Source organism: Leuresthes tenuis, unplaced genomic scaffold (genome assembly GCF_036924035.1).
Source record: "Leuresthes tenuis unplaced genomic scaffold, fLeuTen1.0.hap1 SCAF_13, whole genome shotgun sequence".
NCBI lineage: Eukaryota > Metazoa > Chordata > Actinopteri > Atheriniformes > Atherinopsidae > Leuresthes > Leuresthes tenuis.
The window spans coordinates 34,536,588-34,559,715 of record NW_027325367.1 but is presented as its reverse complement, the minus strand read 5'-3'; the positions used below and the strand labels follow the sequence as shown (position 1 = coordinate 34,559,715).

General features: G+C 44.1%; 6 non-coding genes across 6 annotated transcripts; 2 read left to right on the top strand and 4 right to left on the bottom strand.

Moving 5' to 3' along the window:
- Positions 1 to 14,734: 14,734 nt before the first annotated feature.
- Positions 14,735 to 14,817, bottom strand: trnal-cag (transfer RNA leucine (anticodon CAG)). The gene has a single exon. It is a non-coding gene; the product is annotated as a tRNA-Leu (tRNA).
- Positions 14,818 to 16,385: 1,568 nt separating this feature from the next.
- On the top strand, positions 16,386 to 16,457 carry trnad-guc (transfer RNA aspartic acid (anticodon GUC)). Its single transcript has one exon. It is a non-coding gene; the product is annotated as a tRNA-Asp (tRNA).
- Positions 16,458 to 17,280: 823 nt separating this feature from the next.
- trnal-cag (transfer RNA leucine (anticodon CAG)) lies at positions 17,281 to 17,363 on the bottom strand. The gene has a single exon. It is a non-coding gene; the product is annotated as a tRNA-Leu (tRNA).
- Positions 17,364 to 19,832: 2,469 nt separating this feature from the next.
- Positions 19,833 to 19,915, bottom strand: trnal-cag (transfer RNA leucine (anticodon CAG)). The gene has a single exon. It is a non-coding gene; the product is annotated as a tRNA-Leu (tRNA).
- Positions 19,916 to 21,489: 1,574 nt separating this feature from the next.
- trnad-guc (transfer RNA aspartic acid (anticodon GUC)) lies at positions 21,490 to 21,561 on the top strand. Its single transcript has one exon. It is a non-coding gene; the product is annotated as a tRNA-Asp (tRNA).
- An 823-nt stretch (positions 21,562 to 22,384) lies between these two features.
- Positions 22,385 to 22,467, bottom strand: trnal-cag (transfer RNA leucine (anticodon CAG)). The gene has a single exon. It is a non-coding gene; the product is annotated as a tRNA-Leu (tRNA).
- Positions 22,468 to 23,128: the final 661 nt, after the last annotated feature.

Below are 23,128 nucleotides of genomic sequence, written 5' to 3'. Positions count from 1 at the left end.
TTTCACTAATTTATTCAATGTTTATTGTTAGATTAATTAATATTTATCTGCAGGGTTAGAATTTGCTAATAGTATTAATATATTGTTCAGCTGTACAGCTCTCTGGTTGCTGTGGCTGTTTTTAAATGTGCCATGAAAACAAACCCTTGACTTGACTTGTTATGAGTCAGACTTACTGCAGCGCAGCTGTCTTTAAATTTCTTTTAGAGTTTTCTTCTTTAAGAAACTCATTGGTGATATCTGACTCTCGTTGTGCCTTTTATTGCCGTGTTTTTGTTAATTTCCTAATAATCTAACTCACTTTAAACCTTTCTGTAAAGCATTTTGCTGCTCTGTTAAGATAACAGATCAATTGATTCATAGATCTGCTGCAGTTAAATAGTTAAATGGTTTAATGAGATTAAATATAAATACTGATGATAAATATTATCTCAGAATTGGTGAAAATAAGCAGAGGAGAAGTATTTAGATCAGCTAAATTTTAAGTCATGTTACTGTGATCTCTAACACAATAAAGGCTAACCTTTAATGCTTTAAGATGGTAAGAAACTGTCTGACACCTATCTGTCTGACCTTGCTGTTAAATCCTGATATTTTCTAATATGTCATATGGTCTGACTGTCCGGTCTCAGACCTGCTTCAGGTGGAAATCATAAAGTCTCAATTTGTAGAACATCTTTTGTTCAGGCAGTTTTTCAATTAAAGGATCAAAGATTTAAAAGCTGTGTTTGTTTGTCTGACTTTAACTTTTTAAGAGAGCTGTTAAATCTTAATTGAACAACAAACTGGTTCTAATGTTTAGTTTTAAACAGTCTGTTCTTCCTGGATTTATTTTGGATTTTTTATTTTGTTATCTCTTCACTGTAATACTTGCATTGAAAAGCGGATTTCAGATTGTCCATTCAATTTGGTATTTCTCCCATTCATCCATCCATCCATTTTCTCTACCGTCAGTCCGTTAATCGGGTAGCGGGGGGGGGGGGCTGGAGCCTATCCCAGCAGTCATCGAGCGAAAGGCGGGGTACACCCTGGACAGGTCGCCAGTCCATCACAGGGCCACACATAGAGACAAACGAGACAAACAACCATGCACACTCACACTCACTCCTAAGGACAATTTAGAGTCACCAATTAACCTAACATGCCTGTTTTTGGACGGTGGGAGGAAGCTGGAGAACCCGGAGAGAACCCATGCATACACGGGGAGAACATGCAAACTCCACACAGAAAGGCCCAGCCGGGGATTAAACCTGGAACCCTCTTGCTGTGAGGCTATGGTGCTAACCACCACACCACCGTGCAGCCCCTTCTCCCATTCAAATTTATTTTAAAATAAATTAATTGTTGAATTGATGATAAATGCTCTAGTAAAAACTTCCATTATCATTGTAAATTTTTCGACTAAATAACTATATGTAACTCTGGTACTCTTTAAGTACAGGCCAATGATCAATCATAATCTGTCCTCACTCTCAGGGCTGAATGAGGGAAGAGGGAAGCAGGGTTGGGATGAGATAATCTTAGGGTGAGAGCATTTATGACAAAGCTAAGGATATCTAACCTTGTCTTTTCCAATTACACATGTCCACATGTACAGCCTAAGCTGTTTATGCTGAATCTGTATAAATGGTCAGTTTTTTCTTTTGCTAAATGGCATGCTTCTGTTATTGAGCGTGATGTTGGGAAGATGTGTCTTATCTTCTAGTGTAGTAGGATGTGTCCCTGGAAAAGATGACGTTGTGTCTGGCACATGCTGTGGTAGTGGTGCAGAGGACTGCGTCTGAATAGAGAATTTAACTTCTCCTAAAAATGCTGACAGTCTGCAAGAAATGTTCCTTTTTTTTTTCGTCTTTATCTGCCCTTGCTTTCTGGAATAAACCTGCCTCCTTTAGTTTTGCTGTTGCTTGATTCTTACTGCCTGTAGCTTGTTTTGAAAACATGGAGAAATCCCGTAGTAGCGGTGGAGCACTTTCATGCCCTCCAAACATTCCTCTCTCTTGCATTTCTCTCGTCCAGTTCACAAATCTCTCAGTCCCTCCTTTTTCATCTTCTCTTCGAACCTTTTTTATCCATCTAGTCAAGGTGTTAAACAATACCGACCCCAATGAGCCGGGTTTACCTGTTGTCCACTTCTCAGCTATGATTTGTGACATGTTTAAATGTTTTACACGTGTTAATCAGAATGGGTGAATGGCGCAATGCCCGAGTGTTGGACCCGACCAAGAAGCTTCTACACAGAATCTTTTACTCTGTGCGCTTGATCGCTTGGGGTTCTCCCAGTCCCTTCACTCGTTTTAATTCACCAATCTCTGTAACACCCCAACTAAATTCCCCTTTATTTTCTATTCCAATGCCCCCCTTTTACAGAACCACTTGAGATCTGTGTCAGTGTAGGAATTCTCGATCAGTCTCGACTGCTCGATACACTTCCACTAACACAGTAAAATATCAACCAAGTAGCAAACCACCCCACATTTTCATGAAAAATAATAAAACTTAGCCCTGTGTCCTTATGCAGAGATAAACCCTTAGTATATCGTCTATGCACAACAACTGCAGAACCACCGCCGATTGCGGAGAGAAAAAAAATAAAAACAGACACACCGCCAATTGCGGATTTTACAGTCCAACCACCAAACGTGAAGTAATACAGACCCACCGCCGATTGCAGATAAAGGTCCAAGCGCCCTCGTGCGCAGAAATTACTCACGCCGCCTATAGTGCAGTAATACAGACCCACCGCCGATTGCAGATAAAGGTCCAAGCGCCCTTGTGCGCAGAAATTACTCACATCCGGTCATGCAGTAATACCGAGATTACTCACACCGCGATAGCGGACTAATAGACCCCCGTCCATTGGCATCTAATTCCTATTCAATTTAGAAGACAGGATGAATTTATGTTATCTTAATTTATGTCTTTTATTTGGCCAAATTGTACTAAACTAGGACACATATGACTCTCCCTATGTGAGACTATGTGTTTATACTTTACATGTGACCACCTAGTAAACCTGCAGACACAAATTTTGTGCTTTTGATTTAGTGATCAGAGGACATCCTAATTCAGACAATTTAGTTTAAAATGACCAATGTGCAGAAATTTCACATATCCTGATACAAGAGGTTTTCTGCTCACCTTGTGTTTTAGGCGCCTTGAATTGTCTGAAGAAGAGTCCCCTCCAACCAGCTCCAGAAGTCCTCGATCGGACACGGTCTCAGAGTCAGCCAATCCGGGTCACGGCACCAATTGTTAGCCCGATTTTTTCATTGGAAGCTCAAGTACAAGCTGGAGAAATCGTTTATTAAAAAAGTATTTATTAGTGGTCACAAGTAAAGTATATTGCAGCGCTGGACTCGGAGTGCCAGAGCTCCCGCAGGAAATCCGTCAGGCCGAGCCCCGTTATCCGGAAACATGTCATATTTATATTCAGCTTTATCTCACAGAAGTTGTTTTCACACTTGTCAGAGTATAATTGGCCAGTTTTGGGTGACATGCTCAGGCCAGCTGCTGTCCTTGTTGTGTTCTTTGGATGTGATAAACAATGTGTGTGTGTGTGTGAGCGCTGTTTTAGGCGTGGATCTAATGTACCAGACCTATCTGCCCTAATATAGATGTTCTGTCTGACCCAGTTGTTTATGTCCTTCTAAGGTCTTGGACCATTTAAGGTCATCTGTTGTGCAGTATGAGCAGAGTGGAAAAGTACCAGCTAGGAACATAGGTTATTTAGGAAAATACAGAATATGAATTTATAATGTCTAAGAATAAAGCCAATTATAACATGCCCATTTTCTGTTGTGCGTCGGACTTCGGTCTTAATTGCGGCCAATTTTGGAAAAGATAAAATGTTTTGCAAAGTTACTTCTCAGGACTACTTCAGCAAAACCTGTTAATGAGTTAATTAAACGGAATGCTCATAATTGCCTCACAGGACCTGTTGTGTGTCCAGCCCGCAACGGAGACGGGTCGGTTTTCATTTTCTGAGATTCACGGGAGTCATTTTAAATTAAAAGGAATTATTATCCATGCTTTTAAGTCTCTTTGTCCTCAATTTGGGGTTATATATGTCTATGTATGCATATATTTAATCGTACATATTATGCAATTAAAAGGAACTTAATATGGATAAATTTAGGACTATGGAACGGTCATTTAATTTGGATTAGTTATATACATATATATCAACATTTACAATTTCCTGTCAGTTAATCATTTCAGAATATTTACTCTAAATGCAGTAATAACCAGTTCATTACATAACTTACGGCCTAATTTTGGATAAACTTCACAAGGACTACACTGAACTGGCTTAATTTATGTGAATTTTATACTGTATTAGTGGATGTGAGTATTTGACTCTGGATTAATGCCTGAACCTAAGGCTTAGCTTTTTTCTCTCATAACTCCTTCCTGAATATGTCCTTTTACTCTATGGACTCTGGATTAATGCCTAAACCTAAGGCTTAGCTTTTATGTGCAAGTCCTTTTAATATAACCCCTGCCCTGCATTCAGCCCTAACCCTAAAGGACTCTGGACTAATGCCTAAACCTAAGGCTTAGCTTTTAGGTGCAAGTTCTTTTAATATAACCCTTGCCCTGCATTCAACCCTAACCCTAAAGAACTCTGGACTAATGCCTAACCCTAAAAGACTCTCTCTAGTTGGCTTTTTTACGGCACTTTTCAGAACTGGACTGGACAATTTGTAACCCTAATGGCTCTTTTGTCCACTTATGTGCTAGCCCCTTTACATATAACCCCTGCCCTGCATTCAACCCTAACCCTAACCCCTTCTGGACTTATGCCTAGCCCTAAAGACTCTTTTTAGTTGTCTTTTTTAAGGCTCACTCTTATATTCTGCCCTTTTCAGAACTGGACTGGACGATTTGCAACCCTAATGGCTCTTTTGCTCTCTTTTCCGCTCACATACACTGATTGGCTATGGGACACACCCCGGGACCTGATCAATCTCGGCGGGGCCTTCCTTGGGTGAGGGTGTCTAGTGATAATGGCCGAAACGCCCTGTGATCCCAAGGTCCACTACTGACGATGTGTACCCCCAAAATCAGAGTTCTCATTTCACTCACCTCTGTTACAGGTCCACATAATATCACTTTTAGATTTAACACGTTCACTCTCTCTCCTCTCCTCCTTTTCACTTCCCTCCTGTCTTGGAGGGAGTGGAGGTGGCAGAGTGTACAGCCTGGTAAGGCGGGGGAGTGGGATACAGTCCGGTCCGACACCCTCTCCCTGACTCTGTCTCCTCCGGTTCCTGTTTCACATGTGGATTGATGTGCATGTATGACTGTGTACATGGGCATTAATGCATATGTTCTTTCACCTTATGCTATGGGTCTTTTACCTAATTGGAGATGTCATGGTAGTGGTCATTATAAGGCGACGAGGGCTGCGGATGACGTGCGACGGCCAGTGCCTTACCTTTGGCTCCCCATTTCAACTGGCTTGTCGTTGGATGAGTCAGGGGGGGTCATCGTGATAGAGTCTCTCACCTAACCCCTAACCCTAACCCTACCCTAACCCTAACCCTAACCCTTACCCTAAAGGTCACAGGACGCTAGCCCTAACCATAAGTCCTTCCCCTGGCCACGCCACGGGAAAATTAATTTTCATAAGCCTAACAATTTTGGCTAAAACTAACGGTCTCCGGCTATCTGACCACCTGATTCCTTGGTCTCAGGCCTTTCCCGGTCATTTATCCTTACCCTAAAGGTCACAGGACGCTAGCCCTAACCATAAGTCCTTCCCCTGGCCACGCCACGGGAAAATTAATTTTCATAAGCCTAACAATTTTGGCTAAAACTAACGGTCTCCGGCTATCTGACCACCTGATTCCTTGGTCTCAGGCCTTTCCCGGTCATTTATCCTTACCCTAAAGGTCACAGGACGCTAGCCCTAACCATAAGTCCTTCCCCTGGCCACGCCACGGGAAAATTAATTTTCATAAGCCTAACAATTTTGGCTAAAACTAACGGTCTCCGGCTATCTGACCACCTGATTCCTTTGTCTCAGGCCTTTCCCGGTCATTTATCCTTACCCTAAAGGTCACAGGACGCTAGCCCTAACCATAAGTCCTTCCCCTGGCCACGCCACGGGAAAATTAATTTTCATAAGCCTAACAATTTTGGCTAAAACTAACGGTCTCCGGCTATCTGACCACCTGATTCCTTGGTCTCAGGCCTTTCCCGGTCATTTATCCTTACCCTAAGTCCTCCCCATCCTCTCTCTCTCTCTCGCTCTCGCTCCCCCCCCCCCCCCTCTCCACATACACAAACCAAAGGCCTCGAGCCTACTACATACAATACATACTCAAAACACTTGCACCACCCACCTCAAGGGAAATCCAATTTCCTATCGCACCTGCAGCACACCACAATCCAAAAACATAACCCAACCTCCCTCTTTCTCTCTCTCTCTCTCTCTACTTCTCCCCCCCCCCCCCCCCCCTCTCCACATACACAAACCAAAGGCCTCGAGCCTACTGCATACAGTACACACCCAAACACCTGCACCACTCACCTCAAGGGAAATTCCATTTCCTATCGCACCCGCAGCACACCACAATCCAAAAACATAACCCAACCTCTCTTTCTCTCCCCCCCCCCCCCCCCCCCCCCCCCCCCCCCCCCCCCCCCCCACCCCATCCTAGCAGCACATAACACACACCATAAGGACCCTGAGTCTATCGCACCCACATTGCTACACAACTCAAATTGCACGGAGTTTCCCAGGGTCTCCTGAGTTACTCCAAGACCATGTCACTACACGCAGCAGCTCCCAGCGAGATCACGAGTTGAGTGTGCACCCCCTTGGTTTCTACACCAAACTCCATGGTAACCAGCTGGTTGCGTAGGAGGGAGACCACTGAGTAAAAACTCTTGAGCCTAACCCCTACTAATGCCTAACCCTATAACCCCTAACCCTGGACGATTTGGAACCCTAATGGCTCTTTTGCTCTCTTTTCTCTCTCTCACATACACCGATTGGCTATGGGACACACCCCGGGACCTGATCAATCTCGGCGGGGCCTTCCTTGGGTGAGGGTGTCTAGTGATAATGGCCGAAACGCCCTGTGATCCCAATGGCCACTACTGACGATGTGTACCCCCAAAATCACAGTTCTCATTTCACTCACCTCTGTTACAGGTCCACATAATATCACGTTTATATTTCACACATTCACTCTATCTCCTCTCCTCCTTTTCACTTCCCTCCTGTCTTGGAGGGAGTGGAGGTGGCAGAGTGTACAGCCTGGTAAGGCGGGGGAGTGGGATACAGTCCGGTCCGACACCCTCTCCCTGACTCTGTCTCCTCCGGTTCCTGTTTCACATGTGGATTGATGTGCATGTATGACTGTGTACATGGGCATTAATGCATATGTTCTTTCACCTTATTGGAGATGTCATGGTACTGGTCATTATAAGGCGACGAGGGCTGCGGATGACGTGCGACGGCCAGTGCCTTACCTTTGGCTCCCCATTTCAACTGGCTTGTCGTTGGATGAGTCAGGGGGGATCATCGTGATAGAGTCTCTCACCAAACTCTGCCAGAGCCTCGGAAGAACGGGCTCTCAAACACTCCAGGTATAGTGCCATACCAGCATCTCCAGTTCTCATTTTACATTTGCTTCGGTACTGTGGATTATTACATGTTTCTACGGATTGAACACAGCTGTGTGGATTCTTTAGGGCATGAGGTTGGAGGAGAAATGACAGGAAACGGACAAGAGGTTCAATTCCTACTTTTTGTAATCAACTTTCTGATGGCCTGTGCTGTGTAACACACAGCTGACAGAGTGCCACTTTTTAGTCTGGCTCCATCTCCTGGCCACAGTTGGTATTGCTCCTGCTATTTCTGGTTTCTACAGATTGAACACTGCTGTGTGGATTCTCTAGGGCATGAGGTTGGAGGAGAAATTACATGAAACGGATAAGAGGTTCAATTCCTACTTTTTGCAATCACCTTTCTGATGGCCTGTGCTGTGTAACACACAGCTGACAGAGTGCCACTTTTAGTCTGGCTCCATCTCCTGGCCACAGTTGGAATTGCTCATGTTCCATGCGCTATTTCAGATTTCTACGGATTGAACACTGCTGTGTGGATTCTTTAGGGCATGAGGTTGGAGGAGAAATGACATGAAACGGACAAGAGGTTCAATTCCTACTTTTTGTAATCAACTTTCTGATGGCCTGTGCTGTGTAACACAGCCGACAGAGTGCCTCTGGCTCCATCTCCTGGCCACAGTTGGAATTGCTCAAGTTCCAGTCGAGAGTGATGCAGAGAGGAGGGGCTGCGCAGCCCTGCTCTATTACCTGGTGTCAGTCAGTCTGCATCATTATTTGCGCTTGTTAACGCCGATGTGCGGACTTTTCCACTTCTCCTGGATTTTCTTTCTTCGGGACGACTTCGTGGAGGCTATTTCTGTGGACGAAGGAACTTTTCAGTTGTGGCTGGACTTTTTATGGTATGTTTTCACCCGGTTTTAGACTTCTTAATGGAACTATTTGAGAGCCGTCCTTTAACAAGTGGGGCTCATTAAGTACACTGCTGTTTGCATAATGGCGTCGCGGCTTCTCCGCTCCCAGCTGACCTGCAGTTAAAGAGCGCAGTTTAAATGCCCATCTTCCGTTGTGCGTCGGACTTCGGTCTTAATTGCGGCCAACTTTGGAAAAGATAAACTGTTTAGCAAAGTTACTTCTCAGGACTACTTCAGCAAAACCTGTTCATAAGTTAATTAAACGGAATGCTTATAATTGCCTCACAGGACCTGTTGTGTGTCCAGCCCGCAACGGAGTCGGGTCGGTTTTCATTTCCTGAGATTCACGTGAGTCATTTTAAATGAAAAGGAATTATTATCCATGCTTTTAAGTCTCTTTGTCCTCAATTTGGGGTTATATATGTCTATGTATGCATATATTTACTCGTACATATTATGCAATTAAAAGTAACTTAATATGGATAAATTTAGGACTATGGAAAGGTCATTTAATTTGGATTAGTTATATACACATATATATCAACATTTACAATTTCCTGTCAGTTAATCATTTTAGAATACTTACTCTAAATACAGTAATAACCAGTTCATTACATAACTTACGGCCTAATTTTGGATAAACTTCACAAGGTCTACACTGAACTGGCTTAATTTATGTGAATTATATACTGTATTAGTGGATGTGAGTATTTGACTCTGGATTAATGCCTGAACCTAAGGCTTAGCTTTTTATTTCATTATTCCTTCCTGAATATGTCCTTTACCTGTGTGGACTCAGGATTAATGCCTAAACCTAAGGCTTGGCTTTTATGTGCAAGTCCTTTTAATATAACCCCTGCCCTGCATTCAGCCCTAACCCTAAAGGACTCTGGACTAATGCCTAAACCTAAGGCTTGGCTTTTATGTGCAAGCCCTTTTAATATAACCCCTGCCCTGCATTCAGCCCTAACCCTAAAGGACTCTGGACTAATGCCTAACCCTAAAACCCCTAACCCTAACCCTGGACGATTTGGAACCCTAATGGCTCTTTTGCTCTCTTTTCTCTCTCTCACATACACCGATTGGCTATGGGACACACCCCGGGACCTGATCAATCTCGGCGGGGCCTTCCTTGGGTGAGGGTGTCTAGTGATAATGGCCGAAACGCCCTGTGATCCCAAGGTCCACTACTGACGATGTGTACCCCCAAAATCACAGTTCTCATTTCACTCACCTCTGTTACAGGTCCACATAATATCACGTTTATATTTCACACATTCACTCTATCTCCTCTCCTCCTTTTCACTTCCCTCCTGTCTTGGAGGGAGTGGAGGTGGCAGAGTGTACAGCCTGGTAAGGCGGGGGAGTGGGATACAGTCCGGTCCGACACCCTCTCCCTGACTCTGTCTCCTCCGGTTCCTGTTTCACATGTGGATTGATGTGCATGTATGACTGTGTACATGGGCATTAATGCATATGTTCTTTCACCTTATTGGAGATGTCATGGTACTGGTCATTATAAGGCGACGAGGGCTGCGGATGACGTGCGACGGCCAATGCCTTACCTTTGGCTCCCCATTTCAACTGGCTTGTCGTTGGATGAGTCAGGGGGGGTCATCGTGATAGAGTCTCTCACCTAACCTTGCCAGAGCCTCGGAAGAACGGGCTCTCAAACACTCCAGGTATAATGCCATACCAGCATCTCCAGTTCTCCTTTTACATTTGCTTCGTTACTGTGGATTATTACATGTTTCTACAGATGGAACACAGCTGTGTGGATTCTTTAGGGCATGAGGTTGGAGGAGAAATTACATGAAACGGACAAGAGGTTCAATTCCTACTTTTTGTAATCAACTTTCTGATGGCCTGTGCTGTGTAACACACAGCTGACAGAGTGCCACTTTTTAGTCTGGCTCCATCTCCTGGCCACAGTTGGTATTGCTCGTGTTCCATGTGCTATTTCTGGTTTCTACGGATTGAACACTGCTGTGTGGATTCTTTAGGGCATGAGGTTGGAGGAGAAATTACATGAAACGGATAAGAGGTTCAATTCCTACTTTTTGTAATCAACTTTCTGATGGCCTGTGCTGTGTAACACAGCCGACAGAGTGCCTCTGGCTCCATCTCCTGGCCACAGTTGGAATTGCTCAAGTTCCAGTCGAGAGTGATGCAGAGAGGAGGGGCTGCGCAGCCCTGCTCTATTACCTGGTGTCAGTCAGTCTGCATCATTATTTGCGCTTGTTAACGCCGATGTGCGGACTTTTCCACTTCTCCTGGACTTTCTTTCTTCGGGACGACTTCGTGGAGGCTATTTCTGTGGACGAAGGAACTTCTCAGCTGTGGCTGGACTTTCTATGGTATGTTTTCACCCGGTTTTAGACTTCGTCATGGAACTCTTTGAGAGCCGTCTTTTAACAAGTGGGGCTCATTAAGTACACTGTTGTTTGCATAATGGCGTCGCGGCTTCTCCGCTCCCAGCTGACCTGCAGTTAAAGAGCGCAGTTTAAATGCCCATCTTCCGTTGTGCGTCGGACTTCGGTCTTAATTGCGGCCAACTTTGGAAAAGATAAACTGTTTAGCAAAGTTACTTCTCAGGACTACTTCAGCAAAACCTGTTCATAAGTTAATTAAACGGAATGCTTATAATTGCCTCACAGGACCTGTTGTGTGTCCAGCCTGCAACGGAGTCGGGTCGGTTTTCATTTCCTGAGATTCACGTGAGTCATTTTAAATTAAAAGGAATTATTATCCATGCTTTTAAGTCTCTTTGTCCTCAATTTGGGGTTATATATGTCTATGTAGGCATATATTTAATCGTACATATTATGCAATTAAAAGTAACTTAATATGGATAAATTTAGGACTATGGAAAGGTCATTTAATTTGGATTAGTTATATACACATATATATCAACATTTACAATTTCCTGTCAGTTAACCATTTTAGAATACTTACTCTAAATACAGTAATAACCAGTTCATTACATAACTTACGGCCTAATTTTGGATAAACTTCACAAGGTCTACACTGAACTGGCTTAATTTATGTGAATTATATACTGTATTAGTGGATGTGAGTATTTGACTCTGGATTAATGCCTGAACCTAAGGCTTAGCTTTTTATTTCATTATTCCTTCCTGAATATGTCCTTTACCTGTGTGGACTCAGGATTAATGCCTAAACCTAAGGCTTGGCTTTTATGTGCAAGTCCTTTTAATATAACCCCTGCCCTGCATTCAGCCCTAACCCTAAAGGACTCTGGACTAATGCCTAAACCTAAGGCTTGGCTTTTATGTGCAAGCCCTTTTAATATAACCCCTGCCCTGCATTCAGCCCTAACCCTAAAGGACTCTGGACTAATGCCTAACCCTAAAACCCCTAACCCTAACCCTGGACGATTTGGAACCCTAATGGCTCTTTTGCTCTCTTTTCCTCTCACATACACCGATTGGCTATGGGACACACCCCGGGACCTGATCAATCTCGGCGGGGCCTTCCTTGGGTGAGGGTGTCTAGTGATAATGGCCGAAACGCCCTGTGATCCCAAGGTCCACTACTGACGATGTGTACCCCCAAAATCACAGTTCTCATTTCACTCACCTCTATTACAGGTCCACATAATATCACGTTTATATTTCACACATTCACTCTATCTCCTCTCCTCCTTTTCACTTCCCTCCTGTCTTGGAGGGAGTGGAGGTGGCAGAGTGTACAGCCTGGTAAGGCGGGGGAGTGGGATACAGTCCGGTCCGACACCCTCTCCCTGACTCTGTCTCCTCCGGTTCCTGTTTCACATGTGGATTGATGTGCATGTATGACTGTGTACATGGGCATTAATGCATATGTTCTTTCACCTTATGCTATGGGTCTCTTACCTAATTGGAGATGTCATGGTACTGGTCATTATAAGGCGACGAGGGCTGCGGATGACGTGCGACGGCCAGTGCCTTCCCTTTGGCTCCCCATTTCAACTGGCTTGTCGTTGGATGAGTCAGGGGGGGTCATCGTGATAGAGTCTCTCACCTAACCTTGCCAGAGCCTCGGAAGAACGGGCTCTCAAACACTCCAGGTATAATGCCATACCAGCATCTCCAGTTCTCCTTTTACACTTGCTTCGGTACTGTGGATTATTACATGTTTCTACAAATGGAACACAGCTGTGTGGATTCTTTAGGGCACGAGGTTGGAGGAGAAATGACATGAAACAGACAAGAGGTTCAATTCCTACTTTTTGTAATCAACTTTCTAATGGCCTGTGCTGTGTAACACACAGCTGACAGAGTGCCACTTTTTAGTCTGGCTCCATCTCCTGGCCACAGTTGGAATTGCTCATGTTCCATGTGCTATTTCAGGTTTCCACGGATTGAACACTGCTGTGTGGATTCTTTAGGGCATGAGGTTGGAGGAGAAATTACATGAAACGGAAAAGAGGTTCAATTCCTACTTTTTGTAATCAACTTTCTGATGGCCTGTGCTGTGTAACACAGCCGACAGAGTGCCTCTGGCTCCATCTCCTGGCCACAGTTGGAATTGCTCAAGTTCCAGTCGAGAGTGATGCAGAGAGGAGGGGCTGCGCAGCCCTGCTCTATTACCTGGTGTCAGTCAGTCTGCATCATTATTTGCGCTTGTTAACGCCGATGTGCGGACTTTTCCACTTCTCCTGGATTTTCTTTCTTCGGGACGACTTCGTGGAGGCTATTTCTGTGGACGAAGGAACTTTTCAGTTGTGGCTGGACTTTCTATGGTATGTTTTCGACCAGTTTTCAACTTCGTCATTGAACTGTTGGAGAGCCGTCTTTTAACGAGTGGGGCTCATTAAGTACACTGTTGTTTGCATAATGGCGTCGCGGCTTCTCCGCTCCCAGCTGACCTGTAGTTAAAGAGCGCAGTTTAAATGCCCATTTTCTGTTGTGCGTCGGACTTCGGTCTTTATTGCGGCCAATTTTGGAACAGATAATGGTTTTGCAAAGTTACTTCTCAGGTCTACTTCAGGAAAACCTGTTAATAAGTTAATTAAACGGAATACTCATAATTGCCTCACAGGACCTGTTGTGTGTCCAGCCCGCAACGGAGACGGGTCAGTTTTCATTTCCTGAGATTCACGTGAGTCATTTTAAATTAAAAGGAATTATTATCAATGCCTTTAAGTCTCTTTGTCCTCAATTTGGGGTTATATATGTCTATGTATGCATATATTTAATCGTACATATTATGCAATTAAAAGTAACTTAATATGGATAAATTTAGGACTATGGAAAGGTCATTTAATTTGGATTAGTTATATACACACTCATTCGCTCATTGGCTACGGTAGTCTTTTCAAATGACGACTGTATCTGTCCCATCAAAATTCCTCGTTAGTATAATGGTCAGTCTCTCCGCCTGTCACACGGAAGATTGGGGATCGATTCCCAGACGGGGAGAGCTAGGACTTTTATCACATGCCTCCCACCAAGTATAATCTAATTCACCCACCATCAGCCAAGTTCCCTCTCGCAAACAGTCACCTCCCTTACAAATCACTCAAGACCAGCAGCTCTTACACCAGCCTTCAATACATGCTGTCATCTCATATTCAACTATCTTACACTTGTTTGCTTTTATCAAAGCACTTTGGAAGGCATTTCACTTGGCGCCAAATGTATTGCCACCACGAGAAGCCTGGCCTGCAGGGACTATCTTCCCCCTAACCTCTCCTTCATACCACTCTTCCATAAAGCTCACTTCCAAGTACCTTGTCCAACAACAGAAGACCTGTTGTTTCATTCTTGTCTTGTCCAAAGCCAACAAGGACTTCCCCCTAACCTCTCCTTCATACCACTCTTCCATAAAGCTCACTTCCAAGTACTTTGTCCAACAACAGAAAACCTGTGGTTTCATTCTTGTCTTGTCCAAAGCCAAGAAGGACTTTGCATACCAGGGACGATCTGTCGAGGTCTTTTGTCACGACCAGTGTTTTGTTTTCAGACGATTTTTCCACAAAAATGACTGAAAAACAGGAGGTTTTACGGTGGTGTTGAGTACATGCCAAAATGTTAATATGTAACAATAACTTGAGTTGTGGACAAAGGATTCTCATGCACAAAGCCCCTTCCCTGCAATTCAGAGCGGTCATAAGACATCAGAGTAACATGACGGCACAAAGAATGTTGCTGTAAACTAGATGATATAGCGCTAGCCAAGCAAGGAGTGAAGTTGGGTTGCCTTGCCAGTGAAAACCATTCTCTTGGAGAAGGTTGCTTTGTCAGAAGTGGGATTTGAACCCACGCCTCCAGGGGAGACTGCGACCTGAACGCAGCGCCTTAGACCGCTCGGCCATCCTGACCGCAAAAAAAAGACTTGCACTTATTGTCGGCGGGCCCAGGGATCATTCGAGTGAATATGTGGGTCTACGTGGTGTTCATGGGTCTTGGCTGTTGTTTAAGTTGTTTAATAACCACAATAATGTCACGTGTACATAAAATCATTTGAAAAATTAAACAGGGGGAAAAAGAGAGCAAAGTGAGGAAAGGTGTGACAGATGAGGTCCCCCAGCAGTCTAAGCCTATAGCAGCTTGGGCAACATGAGATGTTTCAGGATTACCTGAGCCATCCCTAACTATAAGCTTTATCAAAAAGCATTTGGAAGCAAGAACTCTTCAGATGTAAAATGGCCGCAATAATCTTTAAACTAGACGATACAGTGCCAGTTTAGCAATACAACGTAGCATAGTCAAGCAAGGAGTGAACTTGGGTTGCCTTGCCAGTAAAAATCATTCTGTTGGAGAAGTTTGCAATGTCAGAAGTGGAATTTGAACCCCGCCTCCAAGGGAAACTGCGGTCTTAACGCAGCACTTTAAAGGCCAAGCGTCGTTGCCGTGATGGCTCGAGCGAGCGTTGTTGATGACTTCACGCTGTCGTTCCGACCATATATTGTGGCTGGAGTCGATGCGCCAGTCGTTGCAGTCTTTTCAGTCACAGAGGTGTCGCTGCTACGGGAAGGTTACCGCTAACGACTCCACAACGAGGAAAATGGAGAAGAAAACAAGAGCAGGAAGAGTAGCACTGTCATCAATGATCAGCATTCTCACCTCTGCTTACATAATAGCTGATGAGCCTCCAGAAGTTGAAATTTCAATAGGCGTGATGATGCCCATCTCACCTCCAAATTCCTAAGCATTCTCACCCATTACTTACATAATAGCTGATCAGCCTCCAGAAGTTGAAATTTCAATAGGCATGATGATGCCCATCTCACCTCCAAATTCCTGAGCATTCTCACCCATTACTTACATAATAGCTGAGACTGCAGAAGTTGAAATTTCAATAGGTGTGTTATCACCATTATAGTCTGATGTGGTACTTAGAATACTGTTTTGATATTCTCACCCATCTTAGGCCTAAATGTGAATAGCCCCCCTTCAAATAGCCTGATATGAATCCAGTTTGCTTCGGTCAAAAGCCCTGTCCTGTTGTCCTATGATACGGTACCGGGGGTTTGAAAAATCTGCATAAGGGTCCAAAGTAGAATCTATTTACAACTTATCAACACTGCAAAGAGAAAAAAAAAAGTCTAGCTTCTTCTGGAGCAAACATTCTACTTTTTATTGTTTTGATGATGCGGAGTGTCCTACATCTACCACAAGGCAGAATTTCTGGGTGTTGCCACCAAGATTCAAGCGTTTATTGTCATATATACAGTGCATGTTAGAAACACATTCCTGTACAATGAGATTCTTGTTGAGCCCTTTTCACCACTTGCATGCTGCAGATCATGCCTAGTTTCTTCTCAATTGCTTTGCGTGATTCAAAACATTCCTTTAAAAGGCACCTCAAATGGGACACAAAACTCTTATTTCGCTCCTTGGCTACTGTAGTCTTTTCAAATGACGACTGTATCTGTCCCATCGAAATTCCTCGTTAGTATAATGGTCAGTATCTCCGCCTGTCACGCGGAAGATCGGGGTTCGATTCCCCGACGGGGAGAGCTAGGACTTTTATCACATGCCTCCCACCAAGTATAATCTAATTCACCCACCATCAGCCAAGTTCCCTCTTGCAAACAGTCACCTCCCTTACAAATCACTCAAGACCAGCAGCTCTTACACCAGCCTTCAATACATGCTGTCATCTCATATTCAACTATCTTACACTTGTTTGCTTTTATCAAAGCACTTTGGAAGGCATTTCACTTGGCACCACATGTATTGCCACCACGAGAAGCCTGGCCTGCAGGGACCTCTATCTTCCCCCTAACCTCTCCTTCATAAGACTCTTCCATAAAGCTCACTTCCAAGTACCTTGTCCAACAACAGAAGACCTGTTGTTTCATTCTTGTCTTGTCCAAAGCCAACAAGGACTACCCCCTAACCTCTCCTTCATACCACTCTTCCATAAAGCTCACTTCCAAGTACTTTGTCCAACAACAGAAAACCTGTGGTTTCATTCTTGTCTTGTCCAAAGCCAAGAAGGACTTTGCATACCAGGGACGATCTGTCGAGGTCTTTTGTCACGACCAGTGTTTTGTTTTCAGACGATTTTTCCACAAAAATGACTGAAAAACAGGAGGTTTTACGGTGGTGTTGAGTACATGCCAAAATGTTAATATGTAACAATAACTTGAGTTGTGGACAAAGGATTCTCATGCACAAAGCCCCTTCCCTGCGATTCAGAGCGGTCATAAGACTTCAGAGTAACATGACGGCACAAAGAATGTTGCTGTAAACTAGATGATATAGCGCTAGCCAAGCAAGGAGTGAAGTTGCGTTGCCTTTGCCAGTGAAAACCATTCTCTTGGAGAAGGTTGCTTTGTCAGAAGTGGGATTTGAACCCACGCCTCCAGGGGAGACTGCGACCTGAACGCAGCGCCTTAGACCGCTCGGCCATCCTGACCGCAAAAAAAAGACTTGCACTTATTGTCGGCGGGCCCAGGGATCATTGGAGTGAATATGTGGGTCTATGTGGTGTTCATGTGTCTTGGCTGTTGTTTAAGTTGTTTAATAACCACAATAATGTCACGTGTACATAAAATCATTTGAAAAATTAAACAGGGGGAAAAAGAGAGCAAAGTGAGGAAAGGTGTGACAGATGAGGTCCCCCAGCAGTCTAAGCCTATAGCAGCTTGGGCAACATGAGATGTTTCAGGATTACCTGAGCCATCCCTAACTATAAGCTTTATCAAAAAGCATTTGGAAGCAAGAACTCTTCAGATGTAAAATGGCCGCAATAATCTTTAAACTAGACGATACAGTGCCAGTTTAGCAATACAACGTAGCATAGTCAAGCAAGGAGTGAACTTGGGTTGCCTTGCCAGTAAAAATCATTCTGTTGGAGAAGTTTGCAATGTCAGAAGTGGAATTTGAACCCCGCCTCCAAGGGAAACTGCGGTCTTAACGCAGCACTTTAAAGGCCAAGCGTCGTTGCCGTGATGGCTCGAGCGAGCGTTGTTGATGACTTCACGCTGTCGTTCCGACCATATATTGTGGCTGGAGTCGATGCGCCAGTCGTTGCAGTCTTTTCAGTCACAGAGGTGTCGCTGCTACGGGAAGGTTACCGCTAACGACTCCACAACGAGGAAAATGGAGAAGAAAACAAGAGCAGGAAGAGTAGCACTGTCATCAATGATCAGCATTCTCACCTCTGCTTACATAATAGCTGATGAGCCTCCAGAATTTGAAATTTCAAGAGGCATGATGATGCCCATCTCACCTCCAAATTCCTAAGCATTCTCACCCATTACTTACATAATAGCTGATCAGCCTCCAGAAGTTGAAATTTCAATAGGCATGATGATGCCCATCTCACCTCCAAATTGCTGAGCATTCTCACCCATTACTTACATAATAGCTGAGACTGCAGAAGTTGAAATTTCAATAGGTGTGTTATCACCATTATAGTCTGATGTGGTACTTAGAATACTGTTTTGATATTCTCACCCATCTTAGGCCTAAATGTGAATAGCCCCCCTTCAAATAGCCTGATATGAATCCAGTTTGCTTCGGTCAAAAGCCCTGTCCTGTTGTCCTATGATACGGTACCGGGGGTTTGAAAAATCTGCATAAGTGTCCAAAGTAGAATCTATTTACAACTTATCAACACTGCAAAGGGAAAAAAAAAGTCTAGCTTCTTCTGGAGCAAACATTCTACTTTTTATTGTTTTGATGATGCGGAGTGTCCTACATCTACCACAAGGCAGAATTTCTGGGTGTTGCCACCAAGATTCAAGATTCAAGCGTTTATTGTCATATATACAGTGCATGTTAGAAACACATTCCTGTACAATGAGATTCTTGTTGAGCCCTTTTCACCACTTGCATGCTGAAGATCATGCCTAGTTTCTTCTCAATTGCTTTGCGTGATTCAAAACATTCCTTTAAAAGGCACCTCAAATGGGACACAAAACTCTTATTTCGCTCATTGGCTACGGTAGTCTTTTCAAATGACGACTGTATCTGTCCCATCGAAATTCCTCGTTAGTATAATGGTCAGTATCTCCGCCTGTCACGCGGAAGATCGGGGTTCGATTCCCTGACGGGGAGAGCTAGGACTTTTATCACATGCCTCCCACCAAGTATAATCTAATTCACCCACCATCAGCCAAGTTCCCTCTTGCAAACAGTCACCTCCCTTACAAATCACTCAAGACCAGCAGCTCTTACACCAGCCTTCAATACATGCTGTCATCTCATATTCAACTATCTTACACTTGTTTGCTTTTATCAAAGCACTTTGGAAGGCATTTCACTTGGCACCACATGTATTGCCACCACGAGAAGCCTGGCCTGCAGGGACCTCTATCTTCCCCCTAACCTCTCCTTCATAAGACTCTTCCATAAAGCTCACTTCCAAGTACCTTGTCCAACAACAGAAGACCTGTTGTTTCATTCTTGTCTTGTCCAAAGCCAACAAGGACTTCCCCCTAACCTCTCCTTCATACCACTCTTCCATAAAGCTCACTTCCAAGTACTTTGTCCAACAACAGAAAACCTGTGGTTTCATTCTTGTCTTGTCCAAAGCCAAGAAGGACTTTGCATACCAGGGACGATCTGTCGAGGTCTTTTGTCACGACCAGTGTTTTGTTTTCAGACGATTTTTCCACAAAAATGACTGAAAAACAGGAGGTTTTACGGTGGTGTTGAGTACATGCCAAAATGTTAATATGTAACAATAACTTGAGTTGTGGACAAAGGATTCTCATGCACAAAGCCCCTTCCCTGCGATTCAGAGCGGTCATAAGACTTCAGAGTAACATGACGGCACAAAGAATGTTGCTGTAAACTAGATGATATAGCGCTAGCCAAGCAAGGAGTGAAGTTGCGTTGCCTTTGCCAGTGAAAACCATTCTCTTGGAGAAGGTTGCTTTGTCAGAAGTGGGATTTGAACCCACGCCTCCAGGGGAGACTGCGACCTGAACGCAGCGCCTTAGACCGCTCGGCCATCCTGACCGCAAAAAAAAGACTTGGACTTATTGTCGGCGGGCCCAGGGATCATTCGAGTGAATATGTGGGTCTATGTGGTGTTCATGTGTCTTGGCTGTTGTTTAAGTTGTTTAATAACCACAATAATGTCACGTGTACATAAAATCATTTGAAAAATTAAACAGGGGGAAAAAGAGAGCAAAGTGAGGAAAGGTGTGACAGATGAGGTCCCCCAGCAGTCTAAGCCTATAGCAGCTTGGGCAACATGAGATGTTTCAGGATTACCTGAGCCATCCCTAACTATAAGCTTTATCAAAAAGCATTTGGAAGCAAGAACTCTTCAGATGTAAAATGGCCGCAATAATCTTTAAACTAGACGATACAGTGCCAGTTTAGCAATACAACGTAGCATAGTCAAGCAAGGAGTGAACTTGGGTTGCCTTGCCAGTAAAAATCATTCTGTTGGAGAAGTTTGCAATGTCAGAAGTGGAATTTGAACCCCGCCTCCAAGGGAAACTGCGGTCTTAACGCAGCACTTTAAAGGCCAAGCGTCGTTGCCGTGATGGCTCGAGCGAGCGTTGTTGATGACTTCACGCTGTCGTTCCGACCATATATTGTGGCTGGAGTCGATGCGCCAGTCGTTGCAGTCTTTTCAGTCACAGAGGTGTCGCTGCTACGGGAAGGTTACCGCTAACGACTCCACAACGAGGAAAATGGAGAAGAAAACAAGAGCAGGAAGAGTAGCACTGTCATCAATGATCAGCATTCTCACCTCTGCTTACATAATAGCTGATGAGCCTCCAGAATTTGAAATTTCAAGAGGCATGATGATGCCCATGTCACCTCCAAATTCCTAAGCATTCTCACCCATTACTTACATAATAGCTGATCAGCCTCCAGAAGTTGAAATTTCAATAGGCATGATGATGCCCATCTCACCTCCAAATTGCTGAGCATTCTCACCCATTACTTACATAATAGCTGAGACTGCAGAAGTTGAAATTTCAATAGGTGTGTTATCACCATTATAGTCTGATGTGGTACTTAGAATACTGTTTTGATATTCTCACCCATCTTAGGCCTAAATGTGAATAGCCCCCCTTTAAATAGCCTGATATGAATCCAGTTTGCTTCGGTCAAAAGCCCTGTCCTGTTGTCCTATGATACGGTACCGGGGGTTTGAAAAATCTGCATAAGTGTCCAAAGTAGAATCTATTTACAACTTATCAACACTGCAAAGGGAAAAAAAAAGTCTAGCTTCTTCTGGAGCAAACATTCTACTTTTTATTGTTTTGATGATGCGGAGTGTCCTACATCTACCACAAGGCAGAATTTCTGGGTGTTGCCACCAAGATTCAAGATTCAAGCGTTTATTGTCATATATACAGTGCATGTTAGAAACACATTCCTGTACAATGAGATTCTTGTTGAGCCCTTTTCACCACTTGCATGCTGAAGATCATGCCTAGTTTCTTCTCAATTGCTTTGCGTGATTCAAAACATTCCTTTAAAAGGCACCTCAAATGGGACACAAAACTCTTATTTCGCTCATTGGCTACGGTAGTCTTTTCAAATGACGACTGTATCTGTCCCATCGAAATTCCTCGTTAGTATAATGGTCAGTATCTCCGCCTGTCACGCGGAAGATCGGGGTTCGATTCCCCGACGGGGAGAGCTAGGACTTTTATCACATGCCTCCCACCAAGTATAATCTAATTCACCCACCATCAGCCAAGTTCCCTCTTGCAAACAGTCACCTCCCTTACAAATCACTCAAGACCAGCAGCTCTTACACCAGCCTTCAATACATGCTGTCATCTCATATTCAACTATCTTACACTTGTTTGCTTTTATCAAAGCACTTTGGAAGGCATTTCACTTGGCACCACATGTATTGCCACCACGAGAAGCCTGGCCTGCAGGGACCTCTATCTTCCCCCTAACCTCTCCTTCATAAGACTCTTCCATAAAGCTCACTTCCAAGTACCTTGTCCAACAACAGAAGACCTGTTGTTTCATTCTTGTCTTGTCCAAAGCCAACAAGGACTACCCCCTAACCTCTCCTTCATACCACTCTTCCATAAAGCTCACTTCCAAGTACTTTGTCCAACAACAGAAAACCTGTGGTTTCATTCTTGTCTTGTCCAAAGCCAACAAGGACTTTGCATACCAGGGACGATCTGTCGAGGTCTTTTGTCACGACCAGTGTTTTGTTTTCAGACGATTTTTCCACAAAAATGACTGAAAAACAGGAGGTTTTACGGTGGTGTTGAGTACATGCCAAAATGTTAATATGTAACAATAACTTGAGTTGTGGACAAAGGATTCTCATGCACAAAGCCCCTTCCCTGCGATTCAGAGCGGTCATAAGACTTCAGAGTAACATGACGGCACAAAGAATGTTGCTGTAAACTAGATGATATAGCGCTAGCCAAGCAAGGAGGGAAGTTGGGTTGCCTTTGCCAGTGAAAACCATTCTCTTGGAGAAGGTTGCTTTGTCAGAAGTGGGATTTGAACCCACGCCTCCAGGGGAGACTGCAACCTGAACGCAGCGCCTTAGACCGCTCGGCCATCCTGACCGCAAAAAAAAGACTTGCACTTATTGTCGGCGGGCCCAGGGATCATTGGAGTGAATATGTGGGTCTATGTGGTGTTCATGTGTCTTGGCTGTTGTTTAAGTTGTTTAATAACCACAATAATGTCACGTGTACATAAAATCATTTGAAAAATTAAACAGGGGGAAAAAGAGAGCAAAGTGAGGAAAGGTGTGACAGATGAGGTCCCCCAGCAGTCTAAGCCTATAGCAGCTTGGGCAACATGAGATGTTTCAGGATTACCTGAGCCATCCCTAACTATAAGCTTTATCAAAAAGCATTTGGAAGCAAGAACTCTTCAGATGTAAAATGGCCGCAATAATCTTTAAACTAGACGATACAGTGCCAGTTTAGCAATACAACGTAGCATAGTCAAGCAAGGAGTGAACTTGGGTTGCCTTGCCAGTAAAAATCATTCTGTTGGAGAAGTTTGCAATGTCAGAAGTGGAATTTGAACCCCGCCTCCAAGGGAAACTGCGGTCTTAACGCAGCACTTTAAAGGCCAAGCGTCGTTGCCGTGATGGCTCGAGCGAGCGTTGTTGATGACTTCACGCTGTCGTTCCGACCATATATTGTGGCTGGAGTCGATGCGCCAGTCGTTGCAGTCTTTTCAGTCACAGAGGTGTCGCTGCTACGGGAAGGTTAC